Genomic DNA, 15901 nt, shown 5'->3' with positions numbered 1-15901 from the left:
TAACGGGGGCGGGGGGCTCCGGCACGGCCTGAGGGGCCAGGAACGGCCCGAGGGCCCGGCCCCTCCCGCCGCCCCTCGGGCGGGCTCTGCGCTGCAGGCCGGCCCCAGGCTCGGCCCGGTCTCATAGAACAGACGGTTCCTCACGAGCCCCGGCCTTCTCCGGGCTCTCCAGCGTGGCCAGGGCCCGGCCCGGCCTTGGCCTGGACCCAAATTATTTAGGCAGCAGAACAAACGGCTGGGAGGGGCGACAGGGTCAGTGCAGTGGAGGCTGCAGCCAGCACTGGCGGGGCCTGATGCTGGAGTCTGGTGGTGTGAGCACAGAAGCAGCCCGGCTCTGGGATTTTATCCCTCCTAATCCCATGTAATTGTAATGCCTGGGAAAAGAAGGAACAACCTCTGCAGTCTTAGCTTCAGCAGAGAGGAAAGAGAGCAGCTCCCTCCCCGTGCAGCTGTTGCTGAGGGAGGTTCCCCTTCTGACAGCCCGAGGTAGGAGTGAGCTCTGGTAGGAAACAGCCTTTGTGTCTGTGATGGGAGTGAGGGACTGAACTGCGTTCTGAGGAAAAGGGAGTGAACAAATACATAGAAATTTGTATTTACTTTGAGGGTGGCGAGGCCCTGGCACAGGTTGCCCAGAGAAGCTGTGGCTGCCCCATCCCTGGCATGTTAATTTCCCCTCACACTCTTTTCAGGCTGATTGGATCAAACAGTTCGATTTACAGACACACAGATCGGTGCCAGTTGATACATAAGGGCTGTTCAGAGGAGATGTGGCAGCTGGGGACACCTCCACCCACAGATCCCACGTGGAACGCCCAGGGAGGCTGCACTGACTCCCAGCTGGAAGATCCAGGCCTGGATGTGATCAAGCTGTGCTGAACTGGGAGTCCTGGTAATTTGCAGACACATCACAGAGCTGGCGTTGACACAGTTTCTATCCCTTTTTTCACACTGTGCTTCAGAGGCAACCAGATGACAGAGCACCAGGAAGGCTGGACAGAGCAGCTGTGGCTGCCCCTGGATCCCTGGAAGTGTCCCAGGCCAGGTTGGACAGGGCTTGGGGCAGCCTGGTCTGGTGGAAGGTGTCCCTGCCATGGCAGGGGTGGCCTTTAAGGTCCCTTTCCACCCAAACCATTCCATGACACCATGAAGGAGGGCTGGGGGGGGTCTTTGCCTCGCTGCTGCCAATACAAAGTGGTGCCAGGAGGGAGAGTCAGGAGGTTCTGCCCTGCATGGGCAGCTCAGGCTGTCCCCTCCATGCCTGCAAGAGGTGACCTTGGGAAAGGTGGCTTCAGTCACTGCCCTTGGACTGGCAATATGCTCCTTTGGGACTAAGCCAATATCCTGAGAGGACAGATATAACCTGATCCAGGCTTGGCCTTGCTGGGATGTGCTCCAGCCATGACATCACCCAGTAATGCCACGTCTATTTACTACCGGGGAAAGGTGCTGGATTGGAGGCTGAAATCCCTGCTTTATCTCCTGAGCAGGTTAGGAGCAGGAAGCAGCATTAGCAGCCACATCTTTTCAGGCCAAGAGAAGTCAATTTCCATGGGAAACACAGCTCTGCTCTGTCTGAGAACTCACCTCTCCTGTTTCCATGCTCCCTGTAAGACACTCCTGCCCTCTGAGGCTTGGGAAGTTCCTCAGCCCCCCCAGCTTATCCCTGCCTCATTTCCACACAGCACCTTGCCAGTGGGGTAAATGGATACCTGGAATCAGGTGGCCACTGCGCCATCCACAGACCTCTCATCAATGAATCAAAGGATTACATGCAGAGCTGAAGCTGCTGGGAGGTAAATTCAGACCTCTGACAGGATGAAACTTCCCTCCAGCAGCTAAGCCAGGACTTTGCTCTGGCAGGACAAACCACCCAGCTCTGAGGGCCCCGAGTGTCTCGGCATCCCCCAGCACTGTGCATCTCTGTCATGCACCAGATGGGATTTTTTTTGATTACTTCTTGGCAGATGACAAATCAAGGCCAAGGGATAGATGCTCCCCTTCAGCACAGCAAGGCCAAGAGCTCAGGAAAACCTTAGGGTTTTCAGCAAGAAAGGATGTGCTTAAAAAGACCACATGGTTTTCCCTCAAGCACGGTAAAACTCCTCACCAGGAAAGAGCTGCTCAGCTTTTTTCCACGAGCCAGTCCAAACCCATCACACCTATTCACTCCTCCAGGAGCAGCTTGGGATCACGGTGAGTTCCATGGGATCACGGTGAGTTCCATGGGATCACGGTGAGTTCCATGGGATCACGGTGAGTTCCAGTTCCGTGGCAGAGGAGAGCATGGCACCGACACTGCTCCTCCCTGGGGCACGGAGCCTCCCCAGCCCCAGGGCGAGCCTGGGGCACAGCACTGGGGTACAAATCTATCTTCGGGTCACCTCTGAAGCCCTGCGAGTGTAAGACAGGCAGGTGGCAGATGGCTGGAGGCAGGGGATCATGGGGACTCGGCCACCCCACGGCAGCCACCGCTCTGTCTGCCAGCCGGGGCTTAGAGACCGCCGGAAAAGCTAACACGGGGAAGAGGGAGCAACACTCAGAGAGTGACAGGGGGAAGGGGCAGAGCAGGGGGAGGGAAATGGCTGTTTGTGACTCAGAGCAGGTGACTCTGTGGGAGTGCACTCCCCGGAGAGCTGCTGGAGTGAGCGGGGCTGGGAGAGGCCCTGGAATCCATCTGTGTGCGGGAGGTGGCCGAAGCCATCTCCAAAGCCCACAGACCAGAGGAGGTCACTAAGCTCCGAGTGAGCAACTGTCACTCCACACCCCTGAAATCCATAAGCAGCCTGGAAACCTAAAGCCTGTCATTAGGAATGATAAAAACAGTAATTAGAGCCGGGCTGTCATGAGTTCACACCTGGAACATCAATACCAGGCGTTTACCCAGCAGCAGGAGAGCACTTCCCCCCAAATCCATCCTCTGCGGATGCACCAGGAACAAAGCTCCACGGGCCACTCTTCACACAGGCGTAAGTAAATCCTGCAGGGAGCCTTGCAAACAGACTTTATCCACCACAACAGCAGCTCCCAGCTTTGAGGGATCCAGAAATGCTGCTGCTGTGGAGGCACAGGAGCTACATCAGCTCCTGGGCTGTGGGCTCTGCCTCTCCTGATCCCAGTCCTGGTGCTTCAGTGGGACTCAAATGGGTGCACAGTGGGCTGCACCAAGGAGTTAAACCTTCAAAACACACAGATTTCAGGGCAAACAAGATGTGCCAAGGAGTTAGACCTTCAAAACAATGCAGATTTGAATATGAGAGAGCTGTTCCATGAACTTAACCTTAATTACATCTCATAGAGCTCAGAGCAGCCACCACACTATAAAACAGGTGAAAACGCACACTTTTATTTCTTTATGGTATCAAGGTGGAACAGCTTGAGTGTCCTTAACAAGAACAACAGCAGAGAAATACAAGGATGGTTGAAAGTAGCTTTATTTAGTAAAACTGAGTGTGTACAGAGCCAGGGAGGTTCCTGCTGCAGTACAGCAGCTGTACTCCTCACTGCCTTCCCAAATGGCTGCTTGGTTTGCCAAACCCATTTCTCTTCAAAATGTTAATAGATGACATTAATTAAAACATGAGCCAAGCTTAAAGGAAAGGTTTTCCTAATCAAAGCTCTTCTAAAGTTTTATTCTCTTGGCCTCTGTGATGTTGGCACCTGACCGGTCACTCAGGGTTTACCAGCCATAAATCACACCTTGTTTCATCTATTAAAGACAGATTCCCATTCCTCCATCCTGTGAGGAGCTGAATCAGCAGGGAACTGCACCCACACTAGCACAGCCCAGGAATTTTTGACTTCAGGATTGTCATGGTGGTTCCTTCCCTCACAACACAGCTGCTGAAGGATTGAGGCGAGTTTGGTCACCCACAGGTTGCTGGAGCAGGTGAGGGGCTGACACAGGTGCCATCTGCAGAGTGAGCCAGGGAGCAGTGCCAGAGCAAGGAGTGGAGGGTCAGGAGCTCTGTCCCCAAAGTCAGTGTCCTTTTAGCTCGCTGGGACAGACAGAAATAGGCCTGAAAGCACATTCCCCAAGTGGCCTAATTTCCCTGCCCTTACACAATGTTCTCTTTCCTCCTCAGCACCAGGGTATTTGTTTTATTTTAGGATTTAAGAGCTTACAACCTTTATCAAAGGACAAAGGTGCTCAACAATTGACTGTAATTTTTTTTTTTTTTTTTTTTTTTTGTGTCTCAAGTATTGCAATTAAGGAGCAAAAGCCAGCTCAGGCAGGTTAAACATCCCCATCACACAAGTCTCACCCAGAAAACCAGCAGAACAGCCCCCAAGGAAATAATCCTCCCATTCCTGCTGTCAGCTTTCCTTCTCTAAGTACTTGAAAGTTCCTCCCTGAACCAGGCTGTTGTGTTCAAACAGAAAAAGGTCAGGGTGACACAGAAAGGGTTTAACTTCCTCCCCAGCACTGGATCTCTGACCTGGATGACATTCAAGGTTGTCAAGAAAGCAGTTACAGACAACTATATTTAGGAAATGAAAACATGTATTTCCCCTCTCCTCTGCTCAGAGGCCAACACTCACCTGCAGCGTTTGCAGGGAGCTGTGACAAGAAGCTTAATGGAAAGGAAGCCAAAAAAAACCCAACCCCTTTCTTTTCACTGGTTTAGCAGGTCTTACAGGGGAAGATGATGGCTAGAGATAAAAAGACTAAGCCTAAGTGGAGCACAGGACCAGCTTAACAGGCTCAGAATAAACCTCTCTCCAGCTGTTATTTAACAGCAGAGCTGGACACGTGCTCCTGAGCCACTCCTTCCTGCTGAGCCCAGCACGGGGATTTCTCTTCCTGGGGGCCTGTGGCACCCCCAGCACATGAGAACCGTCCCTCAGGCTGCCAAGTGTGTGACCCCGAGTGGCCCTGCACATGCCAAAAGATATCCTGGGTACAGCCCTGCTCCGGGCACAGGGGGGTTAAAAGCCAGGAGTATTCCAGATGAGGTCATGGGCAGAGCTGCTGCCTCCAGGCTTCCAAACCAACACGCGGTGACACAGCTCTGCCACCCACACCAGGGCTGGGACCTGCTCCATGGACGGGATTCCTCCCTGGAATTCGGCTGCCTCGGTGACACAGAGGGGCTGGGGCAGCAGGTGTGGCACAAAGTACAGACCCAGCACAACAGGGGAACGGTTTGGGCTGGGAGAACCTCAAAGTTCATCCCTGCCATGGCAGGGACACCTTCCACCATCCCAGGCTGCTCCAAGCTCCATCCAGCCCGGCCTTGGGCACTGCCAGGGATGCAGGGGCAGCCCCAGCTGCTCTGGGTGCCTGTGCCAGGGCCTCAGCACCCTCACAGGGAACAATTCCTGCCCGGTCTCCACCTGCGCCCAGTGGATCCCAGCCTGCCATCAGTCACCACCTTGTCACCCAGAGCAGAGCAGTGCCAGTGTCCAGTCCAGTCATTCCCTGAACGTTCCAGGAGGATGAAGAAACGACCGACATTATCCAGCGGGAATGACCTGTTTAGGAGATGCTTAGAACGTTTTTATTTTTTTTTTTTTTTTAGGAGGCACCACCCTGCACATCAAAACTGCACAAAAGCATTTTGGTGGTGTGTGATCAGAGAAAAGAGGCCCAAAACCCAGCGTGCTCAGGAGCGAGCAGCTGTCCCAGCCTGTCCCCGTGCCCTGCAGGGGGATCCCCCCGGGCTGGCGGGGCAGCCCTGTCACTGTCCCCCCCTCACTGTGCCGAACCGGGGGCTCTCCCGAGGATGTGACGGAGGAACGGCACCGGAGCGCCGTGTCCGTGCGGCGCAGGCACAGCGGCGGAACCCCCAGGAACCGGGGCTACCCCGGCAGCCCCCGGCGCGTCTCCCAAAGCGGCGCCTTGTCCCAACACCGATTTTCGGGCACGCCGGTGCCCCAAGTAGCCAACACCGGCAGCACCGACCACCGCCCGGTGCCACTGCCAACCGGGGACTGCCCGTTCCGGTGATCCGGCAATGCAGGGGCTTAGCTCAGCCCGCAGGTCCCTGGGGGGGGGCTGTCCCGGTCCCGGAGCTCGGCACGTCCCTGCGGGCCGGTTCCGGTTCCGGTGCCGGTTCCGGTTTCGCTCCCGGTTCTGGTCCCGCTCGCGGGGGGTCCCCGGCCCCTCCCGCCCCCCGCAGGCCCCGCCCCGGAAGCGCCGCCCGGCGCGCGCGCAGCCAATGGGCGGCGGCGCCGCCGGGACACGTCGCGCGCCGCCGCGCTCCCGTCAGCCCCCGCGCGCCGCCGAGGAAAGGGGGAGGGGGGGGAGGAACGTTGTGGCTCCTCCCCCCCCTTACCCCGGACCGCCGCGCCGGCCAATCAGCGGCGCCGTCTCATCGGGCCAATGAGCGGCGGCGTCTCAGCGGCGCGCGGGGGATGGAGCGCGCGGCCCGGAGCCGCCACGGCGCGCGCCCCCCGCGCTAGGGCCGGAGCCCGGGACCCCCGCACCCCCCAAAACCGCCCCGGAGCCCCCCCCGCAGCCCCCCCACCCCCTCTATGCGGCGGGGCCGGCCGAGCCGCAGGCCTCGCTCCGCCGCGGGGCTGCCCTTGGCCCGCTGAGCGCCGAGCACCGGTAAGCGCCGGTGGGGGGGCGGCGGGGGGGGCACCGGGGCGCTGGAGACAAGGGGCGGGGGACAGAGGGGACCGAGGGGGTCCCGGAGAGAGGGGCTGCGCGGCCTTGTTGGGGGGGGGGGGCACCGGGAGAGGCACCTGGAGCGGGGGCGGGGGGGCCGAGCTCGAAGGGGGGGGCACCGGGACGGGGTGGGGGTTGGACGGGGGGCACCGGCGGCGGCAGGCGGTGGGACCCGGTGCGGGGCGGGGGCGGCGCGGGGTCGGCTCGAGGCGAGGAAAGCGCCGCAGCGCGGGTGGGAAGGGGACGTCGGGGTTTTGGAGGGGAGGGGGGTGGCGGCGATGGAGGTGAGGGGCTGTTCGGGGGCTGCCCGGGGGGGGGGGCAGCCGGGGGTCGCAGCGGGTGGGGAGGAGGAGGATGGCGTGGGGGGTGGTGGTTCGGAGGGGCCGCAGAGACAGCCCGGGGGGGCTGCTCGGTGTTTTGGGGTGCGCAGGCTCGTGGGGAGCCGTGGGAGGAACTCGGAGCTCCGTGTCGAGCCCGCAGCCCGGCCCCCCCCCCTCCTCCACGGCCTCCGGACCCCGTTTTTTTGGGGTGGGGATGTTTTTTTTTTTTGCGGGGAGGGGGTGGGGGGGGTAAATGCGTTTTGGGGTGAGCGCTGCGCTGGGAGGAACAATACCAAAAGTTGTCTGAAATGGTAATTTCCGTTTCCCATTTCATCATCCCCGGGTAGGCGTTAGCCCTGCCCGTGTGTGCGCAGGGCCGGGGCCGCACCGAGCCCAGCCGGCCCCAGCCCCGCGGCTTTTATTTATTTCCCCGGTTTAATCTTTAAATCGCTCCGTGTTTCTGTCCTCCGAGGAGCCTTTGTGTGCCGGGGAGGGGCTGCTCGACACCTTTGCCCCTTAGCAGAAAGGAAGGGGAGGGAAGAAAAAAAAAAAAAAAAAAAAAAAGCCCAAACAGCTGCAGCCCAGGACGAGCCTCCCCCAGGCCGGGGATGGATTCGTGTTTAGAAAGGCAAATGACCTCGGAGGGAGCTGGGATGAGCCGAGCCCTCGGTGCCCTCTGCCCTTTCCCAGAGGGAGCAGCTGTCCGGGGTGTGCGGCTCAGAACGGGCCCTTCATTGAGGCACAGGGGCCGTGTGTTTACGGCTTGGCTTCTCCTCCGGGCTTGGGGATCTGTTTTGATATCCAGTTGCAGGAAAGGGTTCCTCCCCCCTCCTGGTTTTGTACACAGAGTGCTCTCTCACCGCTGGGGACACGGCTCTATAGGCAGAGAGCGCATTCCAGGCAGCCCTTGAAGCAAAATTCCCTCTTGAGATGGCTTCTGAAATGGGGTGCACACATCGTTTTTGCCCTCTCTCTAGGCAGAGATTTTTAGGTGAAAACATCTGTGCTGCCTTGTAGTGGCTGTGTGCTTTCATGAAATTTATATAAATGTAAGGAACTTGGAGTTCAGTGTATTTCTCCTTTCTTTGTTTTGTTCATAAAATGGAACATTTTTATATAATGACTCCAATTATTTCCTTTTTCTGTGGGGGGGAAAACCACTCCATGGAGTCATGGAGAGGGAAAAGGAGATTAACTCTCACATGTTCCCCAACAGCATCGACACATTCTTTGTGTGTGCCCTACCAAGAGCTCAATATTTAACTCGATTAGCTTAAAAACGGGAAAAGTTGGCGTTTTCACAGGCTGGGTTTTCTGGCAGATTCCAGGTTGGAGCAGTCCGAGATGGCTGTGGAGGGGCTTGGAACGTGCCGTGGCGGGGGAAACTCTGGCGTTCGGTTCCAGAGCTCCGTGACCCGTTTTCCCTCGGTGGGAAGCGCTCGGCAGGGCAGGGATGGTCCGTGCCCGTGCGGGCGAGCTCGGAGGGGCTCCGTGCGAGCCCGCCCGGGGCTCACAGTCTGCGCTGCCTCGGGCTGCCCGGGGCTCGCGGAGCTCGGCGCTTGGCACACGCAGCAGCGCTCCGGGAGAGAGCTCGCCGGTGCTGCGGGAGCCACCGGACCTGCCGGGGCACATCCCGCCCGGAGAAGGGGCTTTGCTGTGAACCCGTCCGGCGAGCCGGGGCTTGTGTCACCCCCGGGCTGTCTGAGTCACTGCTGGGGCTCGGTTTGCCAAACTCGCAGCCAAAGCCAGCTTGCCCGTGCTGGGCTTGGAAAGCGCGGCGAGCCCTCGGTTCCCAGGGCTTTATTCCTGGTGTAAATAGTGACCGAGGAGCCCCGGCCATGTCGGCGCTGCCTGCTGCGACTGCCTGGAAACTGGAGATGTTGTGCTTTCGTGTTCCACACTTGGTTCCGCTGTTCAGCTCTGCTTCTGCTTTTAGAAATGAACTCTTGTCTGCTTCTCCATTACATAAAAAAGCATGGTTCAGAAGTGAGCTGATTCTTTTTTTTTTTTCTCCATGGGCAGCTTTTTGTTTTTATGATGTTGCAACAGCGTTTTCTCAGACTTAAACCTGCAGATTGTCCAGTTTGAGGGCTGGGTTTGGATGGGGGAGGAAATGTTAAAAAAAAAGCCCCAGAGCAAAAACCCTTTGGCTTAATTTCTTCCTTCGTGTGTGGTAGGCAACCTGATAAGATTATTTTATTTTCCACTCGTGTTTTAATGGACTAAGTCCCCCGAAATGCTTGTGAACAAAGCCAAGCGTAGCGCGGCGTCGTGCCGCGTTCTTCCGCTGCTCAGCAGAGCAGACAAATGCATTTCTCTGGGGTCAGTGAGACTCGTCGTGTTAATCAATACTGTACCAGCAGTGTTCCCTTTCCAGGGAACCAGATGGGCTACTTACAACTGGTGCTGATTATTTTAACTGTGTAATTGTAACATGGCTGCGTGATGACAGTGTTTCCTGCAGACACTTCAAAGGAAGGTTCCCGACGAGTGTGTCTTTACAGCGTTTAATCTGTCCTCTTTGTCTTTATGTTGTGGCTTTTGGACATGTGTTTGAAGTACTAAGAGGTTTTTTCTCCCTTACCTCCAGCTTTTCTATGCATTAAAAGGAGGCAGTGCTCTGGAATGATGAAGTGTCTCCAGTGTGGGAATAAACCCGGGGTTTTAGCGGCTCCCACAGTGGTGGGTTGGTTTCAGTGAGTTTTAGATCCAGGCAGTGACTAAGCCAAAAGCTGGGAAGAGATTTAAGTGGCTGTGAGGAAATGGCAATATTTTTTAAAAATAGCGCATGTGGCTTTGTTTTGGGGAAAATATGTTGTATGGTGACTTGAGTCTTAACTGGGACAGGCTAATTGCTCGGTGAAGAAATCCTTCTCCTAGGGAAGGAAAGGCACAGGGCCGGAGCTGGTTAATTACATTTTGTAAAATTATGGAGTGACGGCTTTCTGAGGAGGTCTGCCCCTCTTCCTGCCCTGTACCTGAATTTCAGGCTCAGCAGTTGCCTTACGGATTGAAATTCCTCCTGGGTATTAAGATTTAATGGTGGTAGACCCAGAGCAAGTAGTGGCAGGTACTGCTGCTTTTCAGTACAGCAAAGCAAATAATACTGGAAAATATTTACATGGGGGTTGTTATTCTCCTCGTATTTCCTTGATGAGCTCTAGTAAAGGTGCTTGTGTGCTCAATCCATTGCCGGGGAGAATTCCCTGTATTTCAGTTGTAAAAGGCTGTGGAGGGGAACCGGTGTCTCCATAGCAAAGATTCCAGTGTTTCGTGATCAGCTCGCATATATTTTTACCCCATCTAATTTAAACCAGTCTGCACGACACTCACAGGAATGATTTGTATGCAGCTTTTAAATATTTTCCTCCTTCCTGCGTGAGGGATTAGCGGCACAGAGCTGCTTTTTTGGAGGGTTCTCAGCCAAGTGTTACGTAATTTGTGTGCCACCGATGCACGGCCATAAAAAATACTCCCATCAACGTTAAGGGAAAGCTTGTGTAGGCAATTATTTCAAATCACAAGCGTCCTAAGCAGGTTTGTGCAGCCTTGAAATCTGGGCAAAACGCTGCCTTTGGAATCCTGCTGGGAAGGGGGGTGGGAAGCTGTCAGCGCCCGTGGTCTGGTGGCTGGTTTTGAGCACATTCTACTCCACTTTTTAAGCTTTCCTGTGTGAGAGCTGGTGTTTTCTGGTGTATTTTCTCAGGCAACTGTTGGGTATTTAAAAATCTTAATTTCTCTGAGTCTGGGTGGTGGTTCTTCAGCTGAGGCTGCTTATGGGTGATGCCAATTTGTAATCTTTTACGAGAGTAAGGGGGGAAAAAAAAGTAAAAAGAAGCTTAAATGCTAATAACAGTGAAAAATCTGCTCGGCGTGGAGCGCATGTGAAGAAAGCGGGTGCACGTCGGGCTGTGGAGTCTCTGTCAGCTGAGCTGGGGGCTTTCAAAAATCTGCTCTAATTTTTATGCTGCATGTGGAATGGCTAATCCCATAAAAGCCTCGCACCTTTTGACAGATGAAACGCTGCTGTTCTTCACTTATTTGAGCAAAATATTTTTATAGATGGTATTAGCTCTGTGGCTCTGAGGGTAATGCAGTCCTTACACGAGAAAGATCTTGCTTTGATCTGACAGCTTTCAAGATCCATTTCCAATCTTGGAGTTCCATTAAGTCTGTTTGTAATGGTGCCCTCAGACTTTTTTTCTGTTTATGTGACTCTTTGGGTGTTAACGTTGCTCTGTGTTTGAGTTTTCTTTAATAAACTGGAGGAATAATTGGGGTCAGGAAAGGAAATAATCATGTTAGAAGGTGCAGTTAATTATATCAGGTATTTTGGGCTCCAGAATTCTTTGTCTTGATTCTAATGTTTTCAAGCTGCAGGATGTAGTGAAATGATCAGATCATCAAACTAGGACAGTGAGGCAGGGTGATGTGTGATGGTTAATTTTGGGAGTGTGAAATGAGTGTGGCCGCAGGCTTGATGTCCACGGGGGTTATGGAGGGTAGGAGGGGTGTTTTCTTTGGTGAGCAGCTCTTTCCCTCCTCTGTGAGGGAAGAGGTGGTCTTCTGTGTGGTCCAGTGTTCATCCACTGGGACTTACATGGTCCTGTGTCCATCCAACGTGATTTAAATGATCTTGTGTCCATCCTACATCACCTACATGGTCTTGTGTCCACGCAGTGGGACCTTTGTGGTCCTGTGTCCATCCAACGTGATTGGTTCGGTTCTCTGTCTGTCCAGTGGGGTCTCTTTGGTCCTGTGTCCATCCAACACGGTCTCTTTGGTCCTGTGTCCATCCAACATGGTCTCTGTGGTCCTGTGTCCATCCCACGCGGTCTCTGTGGTCCTGTGTCCATCCAACATGGTCTCTGTGGTCCAGTGTCCATCCAACATGGTCTCTGTGGTCCTGTGTCCATCCAACACGGTCTCTGTGGTCCTGTGTCCATCCAACATGGTCTCTGTGGTCCAGTGTCCATCCAACATGGTCTCTGTGGTCCTGTGTCCATCCAACACGGTCCTGCTGGCTGTGTGCACGTCCAGTGGGATCTCCGTGGTCATGTGTCTTTCCAGCGTGACCCACGCGGTGCCGTGTCCCTCGAGGGTGGCACGGGAGCCCCACGGCTCAGCAGCCCCGTGCTGGGCTCGGGTGGGCGCCGGCTCTCGGCGGGAGCAGCCTCCCCGCTCCCTCTGCTCCTCCTCCCTTGGGGCCCCGCCGGTGTCTGGCCAGACCTCACGGTCTGAGAAACCATCCTGGCTTTTCCTGCCCCTCTCCGCGTTGGCTGGGGAAGCGTGAGCTCCCGGAGAGGACGTCTGGAACCTCCCGACTCCAGGTTTGTTCCTGTTTCCTGGAGCTCACCGCGTGGCTAAGGCGTGCAGCTCGTTGCCGTGTAGCTGTAGTGAGCAGAGGCTGGAATTGCAGCCTGGGAAGGCCGAGGGATTGGGAGGCACTTCCTCACGGAGCCCCACGGCGAGCGGGTGGCAGCGCCGGGGAGGGAGCTGGAGTCAGAAGCAAGTGATGTTTTTTTTTTCTAGGTCAGGGTTGAAGGCACTGTCAGGGTGGTGATGTGCAGCATATCTTACTGTCTGCATTGTCCCTGCCATATGGATGTGTGCACACTGCCCTTGGCATTCAGGCACTGAATTATTTATCCTCTCCAAATCTGGAGGCAGCCTTTCTTCCCCTGTTTCGAAGAAAACCAAACTTACCCGATGAGTGTTTTTAAAATAAACCTTCCGCTGTGAATTACTGCAGTGGCAGGAGCAGGGTATTGATTGTATGTTGCGTTTGGATTCGGAAACCGAAGGTTACAACACTGGATATCTTGTGGAAACACTGAAATATTTATTTTGCTGTTAGGTGCAAGTGTGTCAGTGCTGGTGCTGGGTTTGTATGTGGCTGAAATGCCATGTAATGAAATTTCCGGACTTGGAGAATGGAAAGGCTAGAAAACTTTGTAGTATGTGTAAAAGCAGCTGTGCCTCAGCTCTGTGTGAGGGGATGGATGTTTTTCCAAGGAGAAGGCATCTCCTTTCCTCTTGTGCTGTGTTGGATTTGCAGTGAGGGGAATGTTAAGGTGGTCCTGGTTTGGGTGATGGGTTTTGGGTCCTCACTGAGGGTGTGGGTGTTCGCAGGGTGTCACGGAAGGGTGGTTGCAGGCTCGGGGAAGCAAAGGCTGGAGGGAGCTGGCTCTGTAATTATTTTTGAGAGACTGACAGCTCTGCCGGATAGAAAGAGTCTCGAATAATTTACCTTTAGAGCAGCATAAAGCTGCTAAAACTGTGTCACAGGCATGGGGAAGAATCAGAGAGTCAAGAAGGGAGATGTTACCCTCTAAAAAATTCACCACAATCCGCAGGCAGCGTGTCCCTGAAGGCTCGGCAGCCAGAGGCTTGGAAATACGGTGCTGCCCTCAATATTGGGATGTGAAATGAAAGGATGTGTAATTAGGAACTCCAAAAAAAAAAAAAGGCATTAAATAGCTTTAGAGGTGAATGGAAGCTTCATTATTAAGCACCAACTGCTTAGCTACAGTTCGTGGTGCCTCTTCCTTTCAAATCACGCACACATGAAAGTGCTCCCCGCCCCCAGCCGGGGCCTTATCGGCTTATCTGGGCAGGAGTTCAGAGCCATAAAAACTGTATCCTGCTTACACCTTCCAGCCGATCCTGTGACCTGTGCTGTGTAAACAAGTTGTACCAGGAGCTCCAAATGACTGGTGAGTGGCTGGGTTTCTGCAGGCTGGTTAGGTCCAGGAGGAGCCAAGATAAAGTTCCGAGAAGTTCCCCTTTGGGAATGGTCTCCTGATAGCTGCTACAGGGAGGAGGCGGCAGGGCCGAGATCCTGCTGACTGTGGCAGTGACTGTATCCCATGGAAAGCACTTTGGGATAGACTTTACACTCCGGGGCTGGTGTTTTCCACGTTCTGCAGGAGGATGGCTGTGGCAGATTGTGAAATGTCAGCGTTGTGGTAACAACACCGACCGGCGCTCCGCGGTTGCGTCAGGCCTTGGATGTGCTGGAGATGTAAGCCTGTCTATAAATACATCCATGTATCTTTGGATGCATGAGATTAGCCGTGGCGGTGCTGGGAAGAGATGTAGGTAATGCAGGGCAAGGGGCTGTGTGTGGGGGGACACAAACATCCTGCTCCTGGCTGTGCTCCGGGGGTTTAAATACCACCGGCCGCTCTGGTTACGGCGCTTGGCTGCTGCCCACCCCGAGCTGTCTCCGTGGTTTCATCTTGCAGCTCGGCACAGGCAGATCCATTTAGCCAAGCTGGACTGTAACGAGCAAGTTTGGGGGTTTAGCGTGTGAAACTTCACCTTTCTCACCAGCCCGAGGGTCGAGTGAATGGGTTTGAAGATGAAAACCTGTTCTCCTTGAATGTTGACCTTTTCTGTTCGTGTGGTTTCTTGTCCCCACGTATGGGGGAATGTGCTGGGTTTGGGAATTAGGCTGCCTGGTGGCTGCTCTGGTTTCCCTCCTCGCCGTGGCCTGTCCTGGCACGCGCCAGGGTCCTGTGTCGTGGCTCTCCTGGCTCTGGGCTCTCTGCTCCTCATTTTCCCAGCAGCCTGGAAGGCTTTTGGCTCTCCCAGGAGATCAGAGGTGCCCTGTGTTACTCAGCTGCTCTGCAGTGAATTCGGTTCCCTTCCCCTGTGATCAGCACTGGCACTGGGGTGTTAAACTGGTTCTGTGGTGAGAGATGAATTCCTCTGAGTTAGTCCAGGGGGGAAGGGATCAGACAAGAAGTCAACTTTGTGGCTCTTTCCTGGTGTGCTGGGTAGAGCTCCTTGATTAGGGAGCTGGAGGCTGTAGTCCTAAAATGCTGAATTTAATTTCCTCCTGCACTGTGTTCCGTCTGTGAGTTTCCCCTGCTTCACCCACCAAGATGTTTCTTCTCCCTCCTGCCCGTCCCTCCCCTTTTCCAGGAGCCTCATCTGATGGAGGTTCTGCTCTTGCCCTTGGTCCTCCTCATCCAAGATTCTCATCTCTAATTTTAGCCTGTCTGCCTTTCGAGGTCCCCTCCCGTCTGTTCCTGCCTTTCTCCTCTCTGAGTTGTTCCTGTATCTTCCTCTCCCTCTGGAGAGCTGGACCTCGTTTTTGCATGGTGGGAGGGGAGTGAAGCTGTGGGTGTGTTGAGGTGAAGGCTCCTGGGGTGTGGGGAATGCTGGCAGGGATGTTTGGGGTGCTGTGTGCTCACAGGGAGCAGCTCCTTCCCTCTCCTGCATCTTCCTTACTGTCCTTGCTTGGATCTGCTTTTGGAATTCCTCTTTTGTGGATTTATCCTGTACTTGTACGATGGGGCTCTCTACCATGAGGTTACTCGTAGTGGTAGTGCTGCCCAGCAGCCTGGTGTCCCTGAATCTCCTGCCCTTTTCCCTGCAGGAAAGCTGCAGGCTGCCTGGTTTTCCCTGGAATCTCACTCCACGTTAGCATCAATTTGCTTATGGTTACAGAGAAAATGACTTTTCTAACAGGGAGGCATCTGACAATCAGTCAGGTCTCTCCTCCAAGGGAGGTGGAGCCCATCGGGGAGAGCAGGGAACTTGGCCCTGGAGCCTGGGCATCCAGGAATGCTGCTCATCCTGGTGGGATCCACCTGCTTGGTGCCCTGGGAGCACGGTGTGTGCAGCATAATCTGATTTGTGCCTGGAATATAAATCCTGGCTGTTGCAGGCATGCAGCCTGGGGTTTTACAAGTTCTTTTGTGAAAACAGCATTCAGCCCCTCCACTGCAGCAGCACGGAGCTTCCCTGGAAACCCAATCCCAGCAATTAGTGAGGTTTGCAGAGGATCCTAGCAACTGCTGCTGGGGTGCCATTGGCAGGGCTTAGGTTTTGGTTTTTAGACTGTTTGTGGTTGCATTCTGTGCATTGTATGGAGATACATAAACTAAAGCACAAGAAGTTCCACCTCAGCATGAGGGGGAGCTTTCCTTGGAGGGTGGCAGAGCACTGGCACAGCTGCCCA

The 15901-nt window shown here is 54.7% G+C and overlaps 1 protein-coding gene across 4 annotated transcripts in view; it reads left to right on the top strand.

The window, feature by feature from the left end:
* Positions 1 to 6450: 6450 nt before the first annotated feature.
* The window catches only part of ANKRD11 (ankyrin repeat domain containing 11), a 129785-nt gene continuing 120334 nt past the window's right edge, over positions 6451 to 15901 (top strand). The window contains exon 1 of one of the 4 annotated variants that reach the window (XM_053987063.1): positions 6451 to 6550. The gene's annotated coding sequence lies outside the window, so the exon portion shown is untranslated. The other 3 variants (XM_053987066.1, XM_053987064.1, XM_053987067.1) reach the window with 3 other exon arrangements.

Source organism: Vidua macroura, chromosome 11 (genome assembly GCF_024509145.1).
Source record: "Vidua macroura isolate BioBank_ID:100142 chromosome 11, ASM2450914v1, whole genome shotgun sequence".
Taxonomy (NCBI): domain Eukaryota; kingdom Metazoa; phylum Chordata; class Aves; order Passeriformes; family Viduidae; genus Vidua; species Vidua macroura.
The sequence above is the reverse complement of the archived record's forward strand: the minus strand, read 5'-3'. Positions and strand labels throughout refer to the sequence as shown.